We start from the raw sequence: 24,097 nt of genomic DNA, 5'->3' as shown, positions 1-24,097 counted from the left end.
CCCATCCTGAAGATGGAGTCTTTTGCTGCCATTTTTGAAAAAATTGATGCTGCCTTGGAGATATACTCCACTGCTGCTACTTTGGAAGAAAATTCTCTCTCTGTTTCTGAGACACCTTCAGCTGCACTCTTGCCGGCTGCTACTGCTCCTGCATCCTCTACTTCTCAGAAAGCTCAGCGGAAGCCTATCCCAAAGACCACCCTTGGTGCCTCAGAGAAGACCTGGACCACCAGCAAGGATGAAAAAATCAGCACCTGGCTGAAGAAAACTCCTGTGGATACTTCTGCAGGGAGACCTAGCACCAGAAGGACAGCTCTTCGGGACTTCACATCCAGGAGTATTAATATCTCACCAGCTCTTCAGGAGAAGGTCCCCCGGAGAACCTCTCCCACTTCCCAGGACGAGGATGCTGAGCGCTGCCCTGCTGCTCCTGAGAAGGCTGCCACCAGAAGAGCCGCCCTGATGACCCAGGACCAGGATGCTGATCGCCGCCCCACCGGGAAGGACGCCACCGGAGGAGCCCCCCGTCGATCCAGGACCAGGATGCTGATCACTGCCCCGCTGGGAAGGACGCGACCGGAGGAGCCCCCACGACGACCTGGGACCAGGATGCTGATCGCCGCCCCACTGGGAAGGACGCTACCGGAGGAGCCCCCACGACGACCCAGGACCAGGATGCTGATCACTGCCCCGCTGGGAAGGACGCGACCGGAGGAGCCCCCACGACGACCTGGGACCAGGATGCTGATCGAAGCCCCGCTGCTCCAGACAGGGATGCTCTGGAAGGAACCACCTCCTCAACCCCAGACCCCGAAACTACTTACCACCCAGCTGTCCGGAGGAGGGCCGCTCGAAGGGGAATGCACTTCAGAGTCCAAGATCTCGATGCCGCACGCTGTCCTTCCAGGAAAAGAGACATTGTGGCCAGTGAGTCCAGCATCCTGTCTACCAACAGTGGCCAATGCCAGGTGCCCCAGAGGGAGTGGACCTAACAGGCAATGATCAAGTGATCTCTCTCCTGCCATCTATCTCCATCCTCTGACAAACAGAGGCCAGGGACACCATTCCTTACCCATCCTCGCTAATAGCCATTAATGGACTTAACCACCAGTTCTCTTTTAAACGCTGTTATAGTTCTCACTCTTGTTAAAAGAAAACACACACCAAAAGAACTTTGAGAGAAATATTGTTTTAATGCATTAGGGAGATATTTTTTCCAGCTGTTTGATTTCATGTGTTTTTGTTTTTCATGTGATTTGCTGAGGCAAGGCTTGCATAATGTAGAAAATAGCTTACGGATATATTTTTGAGTTTCATTTTTTTTTCATGCATCATTTCGTTTCCCAAGGAAGGAATTAGAATAACTAGTCCCCATGTTTTCTGTGTTAATATTGAATGAGTTGAAAGGCTGCTCTTGCAGATTTTACGTTGTCATTGTTTGTAGGTCAGTTGAACAGCTGCTTTCTTAGTCTATTCTGTGTAGGTTCTTAAACCACTCTCCTTAGTATACCTTCCAGAATTGATTGCATGGTTTGGATCATTCTTTCCCTCATCTCCCTACAGAAGATAAATTTTCCATCCCTTTCCCATTGGGAAAACACCGCCGTTTAAATTAGGAAACAGTCTCTGTAAATGTTTTCATAGATTCATAGATTCTAGGACTGGAAGGGACCTCAAGAGGTCATCGAGTCCAGTCCCCTGCCCTCATGGCAGGACCAAATACCATTAGACCATCCCTGATAGACATTTATCTAACCTATTCTTAAATATCTCCAGAGATGGAGATTCCACAACCTCCCTAGGCAATTTATTCCAGTGTTTAACCACCCTGACAGTTAGGAACTTTTTCCTAATGTCCAACCTAGACATTTTGCCCAGATGAGGAATAGTTCATAGGAGCAGAAGAGGAGGAAGGTCGTGGTCCTTTGAGTCAGATTCATAGCGTTTAAGGCCAGAAGAAACCAGCCAATCACCTCAGAGAGACTGAGGTGTACCAATGCCCGAGGCCCTGTGTGACGGAGCAGGGAGCAGGGAGGATTTGACCTGGCAATGTAGCCTGGGAGTTACAGTGAGCTACCTGAGCTGTAACCTGAGCCAGGAAGGGGGGTGGGAGAAGTGACACCTTCTGCCCGGGAGACAGAACAAAGGAGAGGAGGAGCAGAGGGGAGGGGGGAGAGAGCGGCTGGAGGGATTTGGGAATTTTTCAGTTTGGGCTGGGAGGTGCAACGCAGGGAACCCCAAGCTGGGGTCTAAGCTCCCTGCACTCCCCAAGAGGACTTGATTGAGGGGTCCTGGTTGTATCTACAAGCTCTGCTGTAGACTGTGTTCCTGTTATCCAATAAACCTTCTGCTTTACTGGCTGGCTGAGAGTCACGGTGAATCGCAGGAAGCCGGGGGTACAGGGCCCTGAGTCCCCCACACTCCACGACACCCTGCAATGGCAAGGAATTGATTTGATGCGATTGACCGTACATTTGAGATAGTTCTGTTGGAAGAAGCAGACAAGGTCATTGGGGCTGCGGTATAGAGCGTGCATTGCCCTGTTTTGCTGTAAGAGTTAACAGGGTGAGATTGTTAGTCGCAGGTCAGTGGGTGGGTATATGCAAATTAGGAGTATACAGGGAAACCAGGGAGAGGAAGGAGGCTGAAAGACTTCTCTGTCTTTGAACAGAATTGTGTGTTAACGGTTCTTGCTTTGAATTCCTCCATTGGAGTCATTTCGGGGAAGTGTCTCAGGAGAGCAGCTTCCCTCCCCCCTTCCCCATTGCCATCTCCTCCCAGCTGGGGAACGAGCAGGGGCAGCCCCTTGAGTGCCAAAGATGACCGGGGAATCTCATTTGCATACCCACGGTGCATTGCAGGCAGCGAAACATGTCCCTGGTCAAGGTACTGGTTTTATTCCCTATGTCCCTGATTCTGATGATCAAACTTGGGATTTAAATTGGTTCAATTAAATTCTCTGCCAGTCACCCTGACTCCCAACCCACAACCCCTGCTATCTCAGCCTTGAGCTCACCACTCTGCCGGTGCCCCTCATTCTCGACCTGCAGCCCCTGCACTTCCAGCCCTGACCTTTCCAGTCAGGTGCACTCTGCCAGTGCATCTCACTCCCAAACCACAGACCCTGCTTGTCCGTGAATCACTGGGCGATGCTCTGGAAGTATTCTATACAAAGGTAGTCAGGATTCTGGGGGAGTTTCCTCTCTGTGCGCAGACTGTGTCCAGGGTAAGAAGCTTATGCAGCTTTGATCTTTCTGGGTCTGACTTTGGAGCATTCAGCATCTCTGTGCCCCCAGGCGCATCCTCCTGCAAGTCCAAACAGGTGGGTCTCCTGGGGAAACCAATGGGCCCTCCACCCCAACTCCGCATTCAGATGTGACTCTCAGCCAGCCAGTAAAACAGAAAGTTTATTAGACAACAGGAACAAGGTCTAAAACAGAGCTTGTAGGTACAGGAAACCTACAGGTACAGATTCAGGACCCCTGAATCAGGTCCATCTTGGGGCCAGGGAGGCCAGATCCCAGTTCTGGGCCTTCCTCCATTTACCCAGCCAGTTCCAAACTGAAACTCTCCAGCTCCTCCTCTGGCCTATGTCTCTTTCCCCGGGCCAGGAGGTCACCTGATCTCTTTGTTCTCCACCACCTTCATTTGGCACCTTTGCAGGGGAGGAGCCCAGGCAATCAGTTGCCAGGCGACAGGATGTTAGCCATTCTCTGTAGACAGTATCACACCTGCCGTCTAAGGCTCTGCAACAATCTGACACCCTGATCCCCCCACCTAGATACTTAAGAAAAGCATAGGGGAAACTGAGGCACCCACACAATATTCAGAGAAAACATTAAGAATATTCCCAATGCGTCACACTGCTATCCCAGGCCTGGGGTCCCCACTTACTGCTCTGCAAGTGCCCCTCACTCCCGACCCGCAGTGCCTGGTATCCCAGCCCTTGGCTCCCCCCACAGATCTCCAGTGCCCCCCATTCCCAACCTGCAGGCCCTGCTGTCCTAGCCCTTGGCTCCCCCCACAGCTCTGCCAATGCCCCTCATTCCCAACCCACAGCCCCTGCTGTCCCATCCTTGATCTCCCCAGTCACCGCTCTGCCAGTGCCCTTCATTCCCGACCCACAGCCCCTGCTGTCCCATCCTTGATCTCCCCAGTCACCACTCTGCCAATGCCCCTCACTCCCGACCTGCAGCCCCTGCTCTCCTGGCCCTCAGCTCCCCCCACAGCTCTGCCGGTGCCCCTCACTCAGGGCCGTCCTTACCCATACGCAAAGTACGCAGTTGCATAGTTGACCCTGCCCCTTCACTGCCCCTGAAGCCAGCCCCGCCCCTGCCATGGAGGCCTGGGGCCCACCCCCCCGTGGTCTCTTGGGGCGGCCCCCTGCTCCCCTCCCGCAGAGGCCTGCCCCCCCACATACCCCTATGTGGGGGCTGCATAGGGCACCAGAATAGCTAGGGACGGCCCTGCCCTTACTCCTGACCTGCAGCCCCTACTATCCCAGCCCTGAACTCCCCAGTCACCGCTCTACCAGGGCCCCTCACTCCCGACCCACAGCCCCTGGTATCCCAGCCCTGAGCTCCACACTCACCGATCTGCCAGTGCCCCTCACTCCTGACCCGCAGCCCCTGATATCCCAGCCCTCGGCTCCCCCCACAGCTCTGCCAATGCCCCTCACTCCCGACCCACAGCCCCTGCTGTCCCAGCCTTGAGCTCCCGTCACCGCTCTGCCGGTGCCCCTTACTCCTGACCTGTAGCCCCTGGTATCCCAGCCCTGACCTCTCCTTTCACCGCTCTGCCGGTGCCAATATTCAAGATGTGCATGTACCATGGATTTATATAGAGGCAATAGGATATTTTCTGTCCTATTATCTATCCCTTTCTTAATGATTTCCAGTAGTCTGTTCGCTTTTTTGACTGCCGCTGCACACTGAGTGGATTTTTCCAGGGAACTAGCGACAATGACGCCAAGATCTCTTTCTTGAGTGGTAAGAGCTCATTTAGACCCCATCATTTTGTATGTATAGTTGGGATTATATTTTCCAATGTGCATTACTTTGCATTTATCACCATTGAATTCCAGCTGCCATTTTGTTGCCCAGTCACCCAGTTTTGCGAGATCCTTTTGTAGCTCTTTGCAGTCTGCTGGGACTTAACTATCGTGAGTAGTTTTGTATCATCTGCACATTTTTCTTGGTCTTGGGAGCTTCCAATATGGGAAGATTGGGAGGGGTGGAGGAGAATCATGTGGGATCCTGGCAGTGAGGGTGCTGGGGGCAGGTGGTCTGAGCACCTGTCAGTGCAGCAGCCACCCGGCACTGCCCGGATCCAGCTTCCAGCCTCTGACCTGCATAGGGGTGGGGGGAAGGAGGCACGGCTGGCACTAAACTGAGGAGCAGGGACCCGGGTTATTGAGACAACTTTCCTCTAGCCCACCTGAGCCCCTCCAGTAGGAAGAGGCTGGCACTGCCCCTGCTGGCCACCTGGTGTCACTGCTCTTTTATGGGAAACACACTCTATGCATTACATTAATTGGCCCACAGGCAGCCCAGGGGCACAGCAATGGGGGGTGGGGGTCTTGTCCCCATCAGTTCTAAAAGGGAGGCTCTGCTGTTTCCATGGATACCTCTCATGTCACCATGGCTCTGCTGCAGGCCGAGGTAAAAAATGGGTTGGGGTTGCTGGTTAAAGACATCCGCTTTCCCCCCTCCCCTCCCCGTGCTTCCAGTCTGCAGGAGGGAAGGGCTGGCCTGAGAGCCGTGTTAACATCATCCTGTCAAAACTGTGGTGTTAGTAGGATGCCCCTGCCCTGTGCACACAGCGAGCTGGAAGCAGCATTCTCAGGACTGAGGGCTAGTCGGGCGCTGGAGGAGACAACACATTCAGCCATCTCGGAGAGACCTCGGGGGAGGACATGGAATATGAAACTGGCTCTAAAGGAGCCTGGAGACCCGGAGCTTAAAGGATCACAAAGGTGAGGGTGAATGAACAACGTTCAGCACGGCTGGGCCTGGGGGATGACATGGCAGCCTCATACCCTGACAGCGCAACATCCTCCCTCTAGTGCCCGACATGTGGTTCACCTTATCTTCACTTGTGTTCTGTGGTGGAGCTTTTCTGCTCTTCTAACAGGAAGAGTAGAGGGGGTGGGTGTGTTTGGAACGAGTAGTTGTGGCTACTTCCACAAGGGTTTGGGTTTGTTCTAAGGCAGACATTTCTTGTGAACAAATACAGCTGAGCTGTGTTCCTGTCAGTCACATTGCTAGCCTGGAGATCCTGACTGACTGGGCACCACATTGAGTATGAAACTGGAGAACAATCCTCCCTTTCTTTAGAGGACCAGAGCTCTCTGTGCAGGTGTGGGTGTTGCAGGCTGAGGGAGTGGAGAGACCTGGGGGGCTGACGGAACCCTACAAGTGATGAGCATTTTAGGCCCTGGGGAGTCTGGAGGGGAATAGAGAAGAAGGATCCAATGAGCAGCAGCCAGGTGGCACGTGTCTGTCTGTCTGTCGATCTTCCATGCACCAGTTTCGGCCTAGCTTACAAGTGTTGTCACTTTCTCTTTTCAGTTCCTAATGCCATTGGTAGCTGAGAGAATGGCCAGCCTGTGGCAGAGACCAAAAGAAGGAACAGCCACCCTGAGCCCATCCCTGGGGACGGAAACCAGACAGTGAGCTGCAGAAATTTGCTTATGTTAAGTATTGCGAGAGGGCTGCAAAGACTCTTGTCTGTGGAGAGAATTGGTTATGTTAGCCTGGGGGGTCCCTGAGGAAAGGCCTCTGCATCTAACTGGGGCTGGCAAGCTTGGGGGGCCCTTTGTGCCCTCTCAAGGAGATGTCAGTTGCCCGTGGTTGCTGTTGCCCGGGGACCCTGCTGGCACCGGGGTCCGGCCAGCCCCCCGCCCCAGGCAGCTCTTACGGGCTGTGAGCAGTCGAAGGGCGGCAACCAGGAGCTGAGGAGCAATCACAGCCCCAAGCAGCAGGAGGACAAGATGGGGCAACGCTGCGGCTGCCTGCAACATGGCACCAGCTAGTGCAGCAGCCGCCCCTCCCGGCTCTGGCTTCTGGCCTGGGCAGGGGGCGGGGCTTCAGAGGGGAGGAGGTGGGGCTGACATTTCACTGAGGACTGCATGGGGTGGGGCCACAGAGAGTGGCAGGGACTCATAGCGAGAGGGGGGCACAGCTGCCACAATCTTCTGTCTACTTCACCCCAGTTCCCCCCACTGGGAAGAGGATGGTGCTGCCCCCGCTGGCCACAGCTTGTCACTACTCCTTTTTGGGAAACACTCTTTGTGTATTACCCCGACTGGCCACCAGGTGTCACTGCTGCTCCAGGGCAAATGCACTTTGTGCCTTACCCCAACTGGCCACAAGGTGTGTCTGCTGCTCCAGGGCAGATTCGCTCTGTGCCTTACCCCGACTGGTCACTGCTGCTCCAGAGCGGATGCACTCTGTGCCTTACCCCGACTGGCCACAAGGTGTCACTGCTGCTCCAGGGCAGACACGCTCTGTGCCCAAAATACCCCCCACCCACCATTTCTTCCAGTACTGCATCCCTATGGCAGTACCCTGGGAAATTTCCACTAGGAAAAATTCCAGTAATAAATCATAGAAATGTAGAACTGGAAGGGACCTTGAAAGGTCATTGAGTCCACTCCCCTGCCTTCACAGCAGGACCAAGTACTGTCCCTGACAGATTATTTTGTCCCAGATCCCTAAATGGCCCCTCAAGGATTGAACTCACAAGCCTGGGCTATCCTTCCCTGCCTTAATTCTGTGTATTTGTTAATTGGTGGGAGTGGCCTGGTGGCTGCCAGCACTCATGACTACGGGTAACAGTACATGCATATCCTTGAAGTGTTTTCAGCATCAGGGCAAGAACATAAGAACGGCCAGACTGAGTCAGACCAAAGGTCCATCTAGCCCAGTATCCTGTCTGCTGACAGTGGCCAATGCCAGGTGCCCTAGAGGGAGTGAACCTAACAGGCAATGATCAAGTGATCTCTCTCCTGCAATCCATCTCCACCCTCTGACAAACAGAGGCTAGGGACACCATTCCTTACCCATCCTGGCTAATAGCCAATAATGGACTTAACCTCCATGAATTTATCTAGTCCTCTTTTAAACTCTGTTATAGTTCTAGCCTCCACAACCTCCTCAGGCAAGGAGTTCCACAGGTTGACTGTGCGCTATGTGAAGAAGGACTTCACATATTTAGTCAATATAAAGCCATATTTAGTCAATGTTCAGTTGTAAACTTTTGAAAGAACCATAATGCTGACTGTCTGTAACTCTTAGGTTCCGCTGTACTGCCAGTTTCATCAAAATGTTCCACCATTGGTGGTGGATTCTCTGTCACTTGGGGTCTTTACATAACATTAGATGCCTTCCCAAAAGATGCACTTTACCTTAACCAGATATTTTTGGCTTGATCTAGAAATTAATGTTCAGTTCATTTACCTGACCACGCAGTGACAAGCGTGAGTGAAAGTCTCTAGTCTGCATTATGCAAGAGGTCAGACTAGACCAGTGATTCTCAAATGTGGCCACCATGACTTTTGGAGCCTGGGAGCCCAATCCTCCAGGTCCCGGCTGTGGCCATCGGCTCTGCTCCCTGAAGCAGGAGCAGCCCAAGCCCGAGGTGGGGCTGGTGGGGTTTCATTAGAGTGTAATACGGCTGCTGCCTCTGGCTGTGGGAGGGAACTAGCCCTCTCCATCCCCACCCCCTTTGCCGTGATTGACACGGGATACTGGCAGGGCACTGATTGGCCAGAGACATTTTGTTATAAACTTTTTTAAAAACAGGAGATAGTAAGAACTCATGTTTGTGGTATTAACACATATTATTCTTTACATTGAAGAGATTCATTAGTCACATGACACTTCCAAAGAATAATATCTCTAACCCAGCCCTAGCCTAACATTTTAACTGTCAAAGCAGCAGCCATTTTGAATTTGCCGTGGCCATAAGTTCAACCAAAGTAAAATGTGTTTGAGAATCACTGGACTAGATGCTATCGGCCTAGTGGCATTACAATTTCTGACTGGTGTAATGCCTGTGACACCTCTCAAAAGCAGCTGCTCATAGGGTAAGAGGCTCTTCTGACACTTGAAAACATGTGGCAGTTCTACTGCTGGAAGGGCAGGGGAAGAGGAGAGGCCCAGCCACCTGTCACAGAATTCGGCATTTCCTCAGGATTATGGGACCGTCACTGAAGACTGTTACAGGCATTAATTTATTTTATGGGGGGAGGGGCTGTTAGACAGTCATTTACGATTTTTCCCTTTATATACTTAAGCAACCAAATAAAATATTGTAAACAGCAGAATTCTGTAGCTCTGGTCCCTGTTGCTGCTGCCCCATTCTGTAGCCCTTGGTCCCATTTTTACTCCTTTCTTGCTGTCTCAGTTGGATTGGTCTGTAGGATGAGCTCATGGGCAATACGGAGCCAGCTGGGCTTGCCTGAAGAACAAGTGGAGCTCTGCAAGGTATCTGCAACCCTAGCTCCTCTCCCAGGGCCTACAGCCGGCCAGTACAGCCCATTAACTACATTGGAGGCTTGCGCTTCCTGGTTATGTCCTCTCCAGTTAGCTTTACTTCATAGCAGGATTCCAATGTAATGCAATGAGTGACATCTGGTCTGTACTGCCTCTGCCCTCATCACTCTGCTGCAATGCTGTCTGTGGAATATTTTAACTGTTCAGACTGTGGCCACTGTGAATTTGCTATGACTGCACGTGCAGACAGAGCAAAAATTCATTTGAGAACTGCTAATCTAGGCACTTCTTCAATTCAGATCATTACGTATCTAAATCCCCATGACTGCTCTGAAACTCTCAGCCTCCGTATTGCCACCACGTGATTTTATCATGGGTCTCATGGTATTTGGGGTTTCCAGCTCCTGGTGTCCAATGGCTATATGAGAACTTCAGCTTTCATTTAAAATAATAAAATTAAGTTTCTAGTCCTAGTGGATGCAGAGGATTGAACATGTGACCTCATTCCACCTGAAAAGCTCAGAAATCGAACAGCAAAGAGTGCCTCTTACAGCAAGGTTTGGGGGACCCTGGGGAAGAGCAGATACCCAGCCCAGCATTAAAACACCCTGTTCTCCACATGACCCTTTTCTTTATATTTAACTCCTGCCCATTGGGCTGGATTACTGCTAGTAACAAACCCTCGCTCTACTCCGTTCAGCATCTCAATGTGGTTACGATTAGATGAGCAATGTCCATCCTTTCCCCTTCAACCTGCCTCAGATAGAGATAAGGAAGTTCTCCCTCATCAGGTGCCCTAGCCATGTGTCTGTGTGTCCACCACCATCTGTCCTTCCACTGGCAATCTTCTCAGATCACTGCACAGGGAAGCGAGCTTAGTGCCTGTAACCATGCCTCAGTGGGCCACAGCTGAGAGAGACAAATTCAGGACAAACTGCTAAGAAATAGGGCAGATACACCCCAAGACTGGTGCCTAATCCCCCATAGGACATACCAAACCAGCAACAAAAGTAAACTTCTGCTTCACCACACCAGCTAACAAGAAATCATAAAAGCAGTTTCCTTGGGCATTCCAGTCCTTGTATTACCATCGAAAACACTAGACTTAGAAATGAATGGTTCTTTAAAACCAGTCTCTTCAAATAAGAGGTTCTTCTGATCCCACAGGACCAGCCCTCCACCCAGGTCAATATATAATTTAGATATTTCCCAAAAATCACGTTGAAGCCAATCCTTTACTATCTAAATTCTAAACGTTTATTTATAAAAATAAAGAAAGAAAGGTGAGAATTAAAATTGATTAAAGGAATCAAATACAATTGCAAAGTTCTTGGTTCAAGCTTATAGCAGTGATGGAAGAAACTGCTGGCTTGATAAGTCTTTGGGTGCTTCCAAATCACTGGAAGGTCCTCAGTCCCTTGGTTAGATGATCCCATTAGTATAAGTCCATAGTCCAGAGGTCTGAGCAGGAAAGAGGCTGGAGCAGTATAGAGGCACAGTGGAGATGCTTCCGGGGCCTCTTATATCTTCTGCCATGTGGAGGGAAACCCATTGTTTCAAAGTCCTCAGCACAGCTAGTGGAAAATCACAGGTGAAAGATGGGAGCTTGGAGTCACATGGGCAAGTCCCCGTCCATGCCCGATTTTTCTCAGTCATTGCAGGATGGATACTTTGCAGGATACTTCAGATGGAACGTTCACAGAAAAGTCCGTTCAGTGTAGATGGGCATCTCCCATGGTCCATTGTGAGTTGTGTCCTTTTGATGGGCCACTCACTGGCTAACTAACTTGTGGGTGTTACCTCAGGAGCAAACATATTTGAAATACAGGTATGGAGCCAATGCTCAAAACTTCAAATACAAACATGATACATGCATACAAATAGCTTAATCATATTCATCAAATCATAAACTTAGGCCTAAACAGAGACTGGGAATGGTTGGGTCATTACACTAATTGAATTTTTTTCCCCCCATGTTAAGTTCTCCTCACACCTTCTGTGGGTCATCTCGATTATCACTTCAAAGTTTTTTCTTCTGCTGCTACTTATAGCTCATCTCAATTGATTGGCCTCTTACAATTGGTATGTGTACTTCCACCTTTCCATGTTCTCTGTATATATAAATATCTTCTGTCTGTGTGTTCCACTCTATGCATCTGAAGAAGTGGGCTGTAGCCCATGAAAGCTTATGCTGAAATAAATTTGTTAGTGTCTAAGGTGCCACAAGTACTCCTAATCTTTTCATAGACATCTTACATGCCACATTTTGTACCAGATTTGTTACAAATATATAACAGTGGGTGCAATAATGATCTATATGGTCATATTTTTATCAGATAATGTCACCTGATTTTTGCATCTCCCTGTGAAAAAACAACTGACACGTGTGGCTTTCTACTGGGTGTCATGATGTTAAGGTTGGGGAATTCAATCTCTGGACTTGTGGGGATGGGGGGTTGTTGCTTCTTTACAGCTGACTCAGAGCTTCCAGCCTTGGGCTGCCCCTGCCTCACTGCCAGGCACACCAGGCTGTTAGCTGCACCCTCTGTCCTTGCCAGGGGCCCCTGCTTAACCCTGGGCGGCTGCACTGTAGTGCTGGGGTGACTCTGCCGGTGGAGAAGCTGCTGTGGAGCAATGTAGAGCAGGTGCAGGAAGGAGCCGGGGTCACTAGTCACATTCTGAACTGCCCAATGTCCCACATTTGGGAATGGCCGAGAACAGTTCTAAGGGAAAGGTGAATGCAGAGCCGTGACACTGGAGGTGCCCAGACCTCCAATGGCAGCGGTGTGGAAATTAATAATGGGAAGATCATTTGCGAAATTAGTCATCACTGACAAGATTTGTCTCTGTTTTCACGTTATGCTGTTATTTAGAAGAATCAGAACATATTTTTACTAGATTAATTAAACACTGAATTTTATTTAACCAAGCCAAAAACTTAGTGTCAATTTTTTTTTCTCTATCCTAGCAAGAATGAATTGAATTTTGTGACTTTCTGGAAAGTGCAGAGAGATTAAATGTGGGGAATTCAGTCTCTGTGTTTGTGAATTGATGTTTTCCTCTCACAGTTCAGTGCCTGCATTGAAATACCAAGAGGGATGTAAGGACTGGTGTATGCTGGGCACTTAACTGGCATAGTGACGTCTCTCCAGGTGTGAAAAATCCACCCCCACAAACCAATATAGTTAAGCTGACCTAAGCCCTGGTTATAAAAAGGAAGAACTGTTCTGTCAATGTAGCTATTAGAGGGATGGGAAAAGCCCTCCAGTCACTGTAGTGACTGTCTACTCCAAAGTGATACAGCAGCGTTTTAAGCATAGACAGAGTGAAACTAGATCTGGCTCCAGTTCACACTGTGGCTGCTCAGGCACTGAGACTACAGTAATAATAACAAGAGTCTAGTGCTTCCGTAGTTGGCAGGATTTGAACCTGCGCAGGGCAACCCCAATGGATTTCTAGTCCATCGCCTTAACCACTCGGCCACAACTACTTGATCTATGGGTGGTTTTACTACAAGATCATTCAGTTCTTACTGAATTGTCACTTCCAATTCTTTGCTCAGACCAGCTTCCCCAGCACACTCACGGTTGCACATCAGTGTAAGTGTGTCCTTGGCTGAACAGCGAGAATTCCTGCCCATTTCCCTTCCAGTTGGAGCAGGATGAGAGTGTGTTTGTGAAATGACATTGCTGTAGATTGTTGTTCATTCCCCACTCGGACAATTCAGACAGTCCCTTTCCCATTCAAAACTCCAGCCCATCATCCCAATAGCAGGGGGCAGGATTTCTCTGGGGCACTGAAATATTTCAGGGGGTTGGTGCGTGAACTCAGCCTTGCATTCCATCCTTGACGTTTCATGGACTAACAACAGCAGCAGAAAGAAAGAGCCGAGCCAATATCTCCCTGTCAGGGATAAAGGTGCCACGTCCCCTCTGTCTGACCATTGCCATTGCAGGAGAGAAGGGTTCACTGGAATCGAATGCCCTGGCTCAGACCAGAGACTCAGGAAGATTTTGCTGTTCATGGATCTGTGCAAAGGAAATTGTGTCTCTGTGTGAAATTGAGGGAAATGAAACATCCATGTGGTGGCCCAGTGCCCTAAGGAATCTGGGTGAAGGACTCGGGCTGAGAAATGATTTAACAGGAGTTTGTTTCAATGTATTGCCCTGATTAAAAACTATGGCAAAAAGGCAGCCTTGTTGTTAGTACTTGTACCTGTGTAGGGACACCCCAGTGGATGTCAAGTCCATTGCCTTCACCAGGGGTAGTCGATTATTTTTATCATGGTCCAAATTTCTTGGCCAAGGTATAGTCAAGGTCTAGACTCCAGAGAAAACAATATACTGATGATAATAAGAAGTATATACAAAGATTTTGCAGTCACTATGGGCATAACTATGATGTGTCATGTTTCACTCTTTATATCTGGTGCCACCTCCTTTCACTTTGGCCTTGTAGTTGACCAAGGGTAAAACTAAACATCTCAGATACCAGGGAGTGTTTGTGTTCATTCCTGCGAGCTACACAGGGGTATGATGTTGCTGCTTTTAATCCTCCGGCTCTGCTGGGATAAGGAACAATTCAGGCTGTCACTGAACTGAAGGAGGGAGATCATTCTTTGGCAGGGAGAGGGACACCTCCTCTTAAAGGTGTTTGTCTGGCTGGCAGCCCTGGTTCCTAGGTCTCTCCTGAGGGAAGAAAGTTTCTATACAAAATACCAAAACTTTTAAGGGAGAGGAGGGAAAGGCGATGGGCACAGGATGGGGCCAGTATGAACCACAACATGGCTCTTTTATGTGGGATGACTCTGAACATTGACTGATCCCCACTCCCTTGTATTTGAAGAGAACTTTAGTATTGCACTTAGGAAACTATAAGGCTGAAGGAATTTAATGGATGGTGACACTAAGATTCAAGGATTATTTAGTGTTGTAAAAAATGTTAAAAACACTTTTAGTTACCTGTGCCCTGTCCCTTTCAGGAATTGGAGCAATGCTGGAGCAACTGAAGGGCACGGAGCTGGGGAGCCATGTGTGCTCCAAGGACAGTCGTTGTTGTGCTCTGGTGACACAGAGCGGGGGTGGGGATTTTGTAAGCTGTGGTGTTTGTATAGAGATAAAGTTTACTAACCCTCAGTTAGTAAAAATTGTTCCTGCTGTAGGCTATACATGACACCCTTTGCTGAAAGAAAGAGCTCAGAGGTTGATTGTTTCCCTGCAAAGTAATAGGCTCCTAGTTCAAATCCAAGTGATTCTCTTTAAAAACTTTTTCGAATGAAAATTGATTTCCAGACCCATCTCCAGTGTGTTAAGGAGTTCGCTGAATGGCGGGGCTTGAAATGAATTTAAACACTCAGCGTTTTCCTATGCAAATGAATAAAAACCTAGCAGAGCTGTCCAGCAGCTGAAATCAGTTCCAGTCCTCGGTGTCTCTAAGAGGGACACTCTGTATTTGAGGCATGTGGGACACCTCTGTGATGATGATCGGTGAAAAAATGCTGGATTCAATGAAAGATGAGACCATAGGAGGGGAAGGTGAACGGCAGCGCCACACAGGGTCATAATACTCAGACATGGGGCTTTACTGTCACTACCCCTGTGTTTTCCATCATTTCTGTCCTAAGAAACACCCCCTCCCCCTCCCCCACACACTGTCACACACAACCTTTTCTCCTTGAGCCAGGGCCGGCTCCAGGCACCAGCACAGCAAGCAGGTGCTTGGGGCGGCCAACGGAGAGGGGCGGCATGTCCAGCTCTTTGGCGGCAATTCGGTGGCGAGTCCTTCACTCCCTCTCTGAGGGAAGGACGTGCCACCGAATTGCTGCCAAAGAATGAAGCGGCAGCGATCGCGATCACGGCTTTTTATTTTTTTTCTGCTTGGGGTGGCAAAAATCCTGGAGCTGGCCCTGCCTTGAGCCCAATCCAACCCTACCCCACACACTCGGTGACTCACCCAAATGGGGGCTTGACTCTGCATCTCCCCAGCAGGGGAGCAGAGAGCCGAAAGGGCCACAGGAGACCAATGGAGCTCGGCAGGAATAGAAAAGACTTCTCTTCTCTTCTTAAGAGTCTCGTTAATCTCACCCAGGAGACATTCCAGCACCGGGTGGGCTCAAAGCACCAACCTTCCCCTCAGCAGCGGAAGGGGGGACCCAGCTCTATCACACGGAAGGAGGCTCCCCACCTCTGCTACTGCCATCCTGCAGCCTTTAATATGGATTTGTTTTAGCTAACCCCCCCCCCCCGAATCCATCCATGAAACAAGGAGACAAGTCACTAAGTATGGGCCCCAGTGGTGCAATGGGTTAGTGCACAGTACTTATAGAGCAGTGTTGTGTGGAGTAATGCTGACGTTGTGAGTTCAAACCTTACCTAGAGCACCAGTTTTCTTTAAGCAAATGGTTTTTGCCAATCATTTTGTCCTGCAGAAAATACAATTACAGCTCAGAAGACACTGAGGTCCCCTTGCTTTACAGAGAGCAGGGCAGATTCCACAGATCTACCAGGCTCTGCTCTCCATCAGGGCCTGTGTCAGGAGGGATCAAGCCAAGCCCAGAGTACTGCCCATCCTGTGATTCTTCACCCCCGACTCCCCCTCAATCTTTGCTCCGCAAACCACCTTTGTGCACACCCTCTTCACTGTGAGACTCAAACCCTGCCTGGCTTTCTGTATGTTGGTGTGTTTTTGTCTGTCGTGCTGATGTGCATTTGGGTCCTGTGTGATTTTTGTGGATGCCTTGCATAGTTTTGTGTGCGCGTGTGTATGATTTTTGCATGAATATCGTTTTTTGCTTAAAAACAACAAGGAGTCCGGTGGCACTCCTTAGTATTCTTTTGGTATGTGATTTTTGTGCTTTCTTCTGTGCTTTTGCTGTATTTTTTGGTGTGGATTTGTTCTTTCTATGTTTTGTGTGGCTTTCCCTTATGTGTATATGGCTCGGTGTGGGTTTATTTTTCTCTCTCTCTCTGTGTGTGTGTGTGTGTGTGTGTGTGTGTGTCTGGTTTTTGTTTATGTCTGTGTGGGCCTGTACAATGTGTGATTTTCTTTCTCTCTGTGTTTGTCTCTCTGTTTGTATCTTCATGTGTAAATTCACTGGAACTTTTCAAAATCTCCACAGCTTTGCCAATTTTCACCAGGAATTTTTCTCCATCAACCAATTCTCACTTGTTCCCTACCAGTTGGTGACCATTGCCCCTGGGGACTGTCAGTCTCAGGGTTCTGATTTCCCATTGGCCCTTCCCCCTTCTATTGGTACTGGGAACTAGCCAACCAAAAACCCCACTAAGTTTTAGTAAAGGGCCAACAGTCCCTTACACGAGCCAGCCCCGTGAGGGTCACTGATGTCCAGAAAAAATAGCACAAGCTGGTGTAACAGTCAGAACTCTGAATCCTGCAGTCTGAGTTCAAATCTCAATGGGACCTTGTGGTAAAAACCTGGTGCTCAAAGTGCTTTCCTATCTCCAGCTGTATAAGAGTGAGTCTTTTCCCTCCTGCTGGGTGACTCCTCCTCACTGGAGCCAGGTCTTTGGTTGGGATGGCCACAATGGGTTGGGGTCTAGAAGTGGCTATGGCTGCCTCCAGTCCTGTGGTTTGACTGGGTGGTTGGGATTCTCGCCGCTTCACCTGATGCCCACAAGTTTGGCCCTTGTGCTTTCTACCACACTTTTCCTCTTGCCCACATGGCGCTTGAAGAAAGGAGTGCCAGGGCCAGGTTTAATAGTCAGGGCTAGGCAAGAGGGAGGAAGAGTCCCAGGCTGGAGCCCAGCACACCTTTCCTCCTCTGGGCACCTAGAGCAGAGGCAGCTGGTGCTGACAGCTCCAAGGGAAGGTTTATAAGCCACAGAGAAACTGAGGGTGAGGCAAGATGAGGGGAGGACCATGCCTATGTGTGGCCAGCAGACAGGCAACAAGACACCCAGCCAGACTGATCCCTGCCATGCCGAACACCCACTGAAAGCCACCCGCAGGCCAGCATGCGGGGCTGCTGCTGATGCTCTGTGGCCATCATCAGAAGCTGGTAGGAAAGCAGGGCCAGGCCCCCTAGTGGGGCCTCTTACTGTTCCCACTCATGGTGCTCACTTTGGCAGTGGGGCAGGAGATTTTACCCCAAGAGGCTTTTCCCCAGCTAGCGAGAAGCAGAGAAACACTCAGGCTCCAAAGGCGCTATTTAGCAAGTCCCCTCAAGCACAGGGACAGGCGCACATTTGGAAGAGGGAAACTGCTCCACACACTAGCCCGGGCAGCCGCCCATTTTCTTTGGCACGTCAGGAATGGCAAAGGCTAGACTGGAAGCACCTGGGGCTCATGCCCCAGCCTTTGTGATGCCCAACCCCCAACTCCTTCCTGGGGCTCTAGCTAAAGCCACAACATTGGCCTGAGCGACCAAGAAGACGTTCCAGCCCTGAAGGGAGCAGGACTTTCAGCACAAAGGGAAGACTGCACAAACACAATGACGAAGGGACTCAAACCCTCAATGGACTGAGCTGAATTCAGACGCCTTATCCATTAGGCCACATGGTCAGAAGCCCCTCCAAGCACTTCTTTGGGAAAGGTGGATACTGTGTTTCTTGGGTCATCTACTGAGGGGGGGCTGATACACTCTGTGCACAAGAAGTGGAGTTCCCAGCGAGACATGAGACTTAATTCTCCAGAGCCAGGAGCAGGACTTTGGCAGGGAGGCTCAGGCACGGGGGATTGGGGTGCAGCGGGGGGGGCGGCTGTCTAGGTGTGGAGATTTAGTGACCCCGAGGCGCAGGAGGGAGGAAGAGGAGGAGGAATTGGCAGTGGCCGTGGAGAAGAAGAGGGGGGGTGGAGGCTCTTAGCAAGCCGGCTAGCTCAGTCTGTAGAGCATCAGGATCTTAATGGGAGGGGCCAGGGTTTGAGCTGCTGTCCAGGGACTCAGCTTTTAAGTTGCCTTGTGTGCCAGGAGCCAAACGATTCCTGGTGGTGCCCAGAGCCACGTGTGGGACAGGGAGGCTGAGACTTGTGGCGCCTGCTCTGTGGCAGGGATCCTGGTAGCTCAGACTCAGGGAAGGCGTCTGCACTCAGAGGCGCCGACTTTGAGAGTTCCCGGGGGTTGCTTGACCCCTGCTCCACCTCAGGCTGTGCCCCCAAACCCCCACCCCATCCAGTCTCTTCCCAGCCAGCCCCATTTCTTTCTCTCCCCACCCCACTCCTCCAGCACACCCGATCATTGGCAGGCAGGAGGTGCTGAAGGAGAAGAGGAGGAGCTTATCGGCCAGGTCTGCTAGCAGGTGGGAGGTGTGGGGTGGAACGGGCTGCTGAGCACCTATGTTTTTTTTCTGTTGGTGCTGCAGCCCCGTAGCACCCGTGGAGTCACTGATTTGGCTCCTTTCACACTCTAGAGAGAGGAGCAGCAGCCAGGGCTATGGCTGATCTAGGGGGCGCTAGGTGAGTGGCAGTGGCTTCAGGTGGTGAGAGTTTGGCTGACACCTCAGGGACACAGTGTGAGGTGGTGTCCCAGGCATCTCTATGAAAGGAGCAGAACAGTATTTACTTGGGGTGGGGAGAGAATTGAGAGTGTCTCAGGGGGTTGTACAGAGGTATTGCCCGGATTAGAGACTGGCTAAAACACAGGCCTCGCTGTGAGCAGGATTCAAACCTACACAGGGGAACCCTATTGGATTTTAAGTCCCACAGCTGAGCTCTCCCCCCACAAAGCTCAGGACAACCCTGACCAAGCTATGCTGTGGGCTCGGGCTTAATCCTCAAGGCCGAGCACAAAACCTTCAGCCAAGTACATTTCGCTCCCTTCCCGCTTCCACCCAAGCGGCAAGGGAGAAACGGATGAGACACGCTGGCTTGAAGACGCCTCCCTCCTACTTCTCTGTAGGCTGCTGTGACATTATTAATATGAACTGGGACTGTAGAGATCATTGTTGCCACCACTCTTGGACTCTTGGAGTCATCGTGGATAGTTCTCTGAAGACATCCATGCAGTGTGCAGCGGCAGTCAGAAAAGCAAACAGGATGTTAGGAATCATTAAAAAAGGGATAGCGAATAAGTCGGAGAATATCTTATTGCCCTTATATAAATCCATGGGATGCCCACATCTTGAATACTGCGTACAGATGTGGTCTCCTCATCTCAAAAAAGATATACTGGCTTTAGAAAAGGTTCAGAGAAGGGCAACTAAAATGATTTGAGGTTTGGACCGGGTCCCATATGAGGAGAGATTAAAGAGGCTTGGACTTTTCAGCTTGGAAAGGAGGAGACTAAGGGGGGGATATGATAGAGGTATATAAAACCTTGAGTGGCGTGGAGAAAGTGAATAAGGAAAGGTTATTTACTTGTTCCCATAATATAAGAACTATGGGCCACCAAATGAAATTAATGGGCAGCAGGTTTAAAACAAATAAAAGGAAGTCCTTCTTCACATAGCGCACAGTCAACCTGTGGAACTCCTTGCCTGAGGAGGTTGTGGAGGCTAGAACTATAACAGAGTTTAAAAGAGGACTAGATAAATTCATGGAGGTTAAGTCCATTATTGGCTATTAGCCAGGATGGGTAAGGAATGGTGTCCCTAGCCTCTGTTTGTCAGAGGGTGGAGATGGATGGCAGGAGAGAGATCACTTGATCATTGCCTGTTAGGTTCACTCCCTCTAGGGCACCTGGCATTGGCCACTGTCAGCAGACAGGATACTGGGCTAGATGGACCTTTGGTCTGACTCAGTCTGGCCGTTCTTATGTTCTTGCCCTGATGCTGAAAACACTTCAAGGATATGCATGTACTGTTACCCGTAGTCATGAGTGCTGGCAGCCACCAGGCCACTCCCACCAATTAACAAATACACAGAATTAAGGCAGGGAAGGATAGCCCAGGCTTGTGAGTTCAATCCTTGAGGGGCCATTTAGGGATCTGGGACAAAATAATCTGTCAGGGACAGTACTTGGTCCTGCTGTGAAGGCAGGGGAGTGGACTCAATGACCTTTCAAGGTCCCTTCCAGTTCTACATTTCTATGATTTATTACTGGAATTTTTCCTAGTGGAAATTTCCCAGGGTACTGCCATAGGGATGCAGTACTGGAAGAAATGGTGGGTGGGGGGTATTTTGGGCACAGAGCGTGTCTGCCCTGGAGCAGCAGTGACACCTTGTGGCCAGTCGGGGTAAGGCACAGAGTGCATCCGGCCGTTCTTATGTTCTTATGATCCTGCCCTTGGACACAAGACCTGCCCAACTGCTAGTTCTAGTTTTCCAAACTCTAGAGCCACCACTTCCCTGCTGTGCCTGAGTCTCCTTACTCCACTGTAGGCACGGGCCTCCAAACCTCTCAGCTGCGCTTTTCAAGGTGACACAGCAAGCCTGATGTACAGGCTGCTCTGCAGCACTGAGGGAATGCTGGGCTGGAGACTGTGTGCATTCCTGCTGCAGCCAGGCTGCTGCCGGAGACACAGCCCACAGTGGATGCCCCTCCTGTCCTGCCCTGCAATACCCTCTCCCACCCACACAAAAACCTTAGCTCCCACAAGAGACAGGTCTCCCCATGCAACTTCAGGGGGAAAAGTCAGATTATTTACATTTCAGACATTTTTACCACTATCTTGTTTAAATCATGACAAAAATATTTTAAGTCCGGTTATAATAGATAGTAAATCTTTCTAGCCTTCACTTAAATGTAAGTATTAAAACTTTTATTTTTTTAAATGTGGCTTCACATTGCTGAAATTCTGTTTATGACAAACTGACGAGATATTTAGTATTTTCCTGCAAATTCCCACAGTTTGTTTTTTTTCCCCACCCAATCCCACCCGCAACATTTTATCCTCTCCCGCTCTTATGGGAGCGGGTCCTGCGGGATCCCAGGCCTGCTGCAGGGCTCTAGCCCACAGCCACACTGGGTCCAGGGCAACCTGCTGTATTTGCCCCTCAAATCTGGGGGGAGAGCTTCAAGTTTTCTGAGTTACTAAACATTTAAAGGACAAAAGACAGCAAATCTGAGCTGGGTTGCGACATCTCCCCAAGCCATGAGCACAGGTCTGGGTAAGCTGACCCAGCAGCATCTAGCTAACTTGATTTGAATTGTGTGTAGGATGCATCCAGTCAAAAAGAAGATCAGGGAGGCAGTACAAGGCCTGGGTCACTAAGCCCTGCAGTGCTCAGCTCAAAGCTTTGCTGGAGAACTACAGAGACGGACACTAAAGAACCTAAAGACACTTCTAGCTTCCTGTCTAATCCAAAACCAGCCAGTGGCCTGACTGAGTACTACAAGCAATTACTTGGCTGATTTCCTCCTGCTCTGCTGCCCCATGGAGCTCACTTTACTGCCTGTGAAGCAGAATTTCTGCAAAGGTGGAGGCACACGCATTTCCCACACATAGGCGTGCGCAGCACATTTCATTAGGGTGTGCACCCAGGGAATTTTTTTTTTAAAAGGGGAACATCATAAAGGGCGGGGTGTGGGAGGGGGTGCTGTGTGCAGGAAGGGGCTCAGGGCAAGGGATTGGGGCAGAGGAGGGGTGTGGGTGTGGGTGTGTGTGTGGGGGGCATTTCTTCAGGTGCCTCACAGCCTTTGCAGCTCCTGGCTTCCATCACATGATCTGGCCTCAACCCCCAACACATCTTGGCTTGTGAGGGCAGGTTGGAGTGACACTGCGACCCATTCTAGTTAGGAACAGGCTGGCTTCAGAGCACCATCCCCTGGGTTTTAATTAGGAGGGATATTTGCATGAAAACAGGCTATTTCCAGCTCTGGCTGCTTTTCCGCACCAGGAGAGGGATTAAGGCACTTTGAGGCCCCTGTCATGCAGATGGCTCTGTAGGGTTACCATTCGTCCGGATTTTCCCGGACATGTCCGGCTTTTTAGATTAAAAATGGCATCTGGGGGGGGGGGGATTTGTAAATATCTTAAAATGTCTGGCATTCTCCTCCCCCCTGCAGAGCACGGCGCGGGTGATAGGGCAGCCGGCTGGATTGAGCCACTAGCATGGGGCTCTAGCAGCCAGAGCCTCTCCTCCCCTTCCCCCCTCGTCTCCCCTGCAGCTTCAAATCACTGGCCAGGCGGCCTCCGGCAGCTTCCGGCAGCTCTAGAGCTCCTCCCTCCTCCCTTGCTGCCCAGCGTGCCGCTCCCTGGGGAGAGCTGGGGCACGGTTGTTCTAACTTGCTTTTGCAGGGGGGAGAGAACCGCCCCGCAGCAGGGAAAACAGAGAGTTTAGCTCCTGTCTGGAGCCCAGGTGTCCGTTTCCTCGCGGGGTGCTGGTCGTGCCCTTGCTGGAACGGAGCGGGGGCAGGGGGAGGGTGACTGCGGGGTACTTGACCGATGGAAAGGACGCCTGGCAGCAGTAGCCATGCCCAGCCTGGTGCTGAGCGCTGGGGGATAGATTTTGGGGAAGATTTTAAAAAACAAAGCCCCAGACAGATGATGGTTAGAGGCCTTGGGGGGTCCCCCCCATTAATGTCTTCTGAAGTCTCCCCACCCCCAGGCCCTCTGAGCCAGTTGTGGCTGTGTCCAGATGCCCCCTGGAGTGTGCTGTGGAGCGGCATAGTAAGGAAGCCAGGAGCAGGGAGGCTTAGGTAGGGGGTGGGGTCCTGGGGGGCAGTTAGGGGCAGGGGTCCCAGGAGGGGGCAGTCAGGGGACAAGGAGCGGGGGGGAGGGGTTGGGGATTCTGAGGAGGGCAGTCAGGGGGCGCTAGGGCAGGGCTCCCCCCCCCCCCCCGTGTCCTCTTTTTTGATTGTTGAAATATGGTAACCCTACTCAAAGGAGCCCAGCACCCAGGACATACCCAGCAGTCTGAGTGGGATGGCTGGACCCAGGGCTTTAAGGAAGCCCAGCTGCAGATGTAGGTAGGGCACGGCCCTGTCTCTGGTTGATGTGCCAGCCTGCACCTGGGGGCATCATTGTGCTGAGGGGTTGGTGCTGCGTGTTGGGAGACACACAGCACGCTCTCAGGGAGAGCACTTGGGCTCACCCCTTGTTGCTTTACCTGAATGGAAGGGGTGAGGGCTGAAAGCTGGTAGTGTGCAAGGGTCTAACTTGGCTCAATGACTTGTTGGCTCACTGACAGCTGCCTTCGGGAAGAAGCCTCCCTTGGCCTCGCTGTGCTGCAGTACCCGTTGCCAGAGAACAGGCCCAGTGGGGCTTCCTGGGCAGAACAGTTGCAGGCATCATTACCGGCCGAGCGCTGTGCAAAAGCCCAACTCAGTGAGGTCCAAGAGCCAAGATTCAAATGCATCTGATCAGCTCAGAGAGCAGTTCCCGCTCTGGGGCTGTACTGAGTTCAGTGCTGGCCCAGCCCGTTTAGCGCCTGAGGCTGCTGCGCTCTGAGTCTGGTACGCAATCTGTGCCTTTCGGGAGCTGCTGCATTAGGTTTGCTGGACATGTCTACACTTCACACCGTGGCTGAGGTATGCTCGGCCCTGCCTTGCAAGGGCTACCACAACCCTCGAAGGTCAGATGGACAGGCGGAGAGTGCTGGCTCAGCACTGGTCAGGAAATCCCCCCCACTTTGCACTCCCCCCAGGGCGAGACTGGCCCAGGCTTTACCCACTCTGGGCAGGGGAAGAAGGCCCGGGCCCACCCAACTGCTGCTACCATCCGTGGAGCTGCACTGGTGGGAGGCCTTTGGAGAAAGCTAGAGCA

General features: G+C 50.9%; 1 protein-coding gene and 1 non-coding gene across 2 annotated transcripts in view; one reads left to right on the top strand and one right to left on the bottom strand.

The window, feature by feature from the left end:
* LOC135976036 (nascent polypeptide-associated complex subunit alpha, muscle-specific form-like) overlaps positions 1-24,097 on the top strand; it is a 1,165,876-nt gene that overhangs the window by 422,236 nt on the left and 719,543 nt on the right. The window lies entirely within an intron of this gene.
* On the bottom strand, positions 12,906-12,987 carry TRNAS-AGA (transfer RNA serine (anticodon AGA)). Its single transcript has one exon. It is a non-coding gene; the product is annotated as a tRNA-Ser (tRNA).

This window comes from Chrysemys picta, chromosome 16 (genome assembly GCF_011386835.1).
Source record: "Chrysemys picta bellii isolate R12L10 chromosome 16, ASM1138683v2, whole genome shotgun sequence".
Classification (NCBI taxonomy): Eukaryota; Metazoa; Chordata; order Testudines; family Emydidae; genus Chrysemys; species Chrysemys picta.
This window is presented reverse-complemented; position numbering and strand designations above follow the sequence as displayed.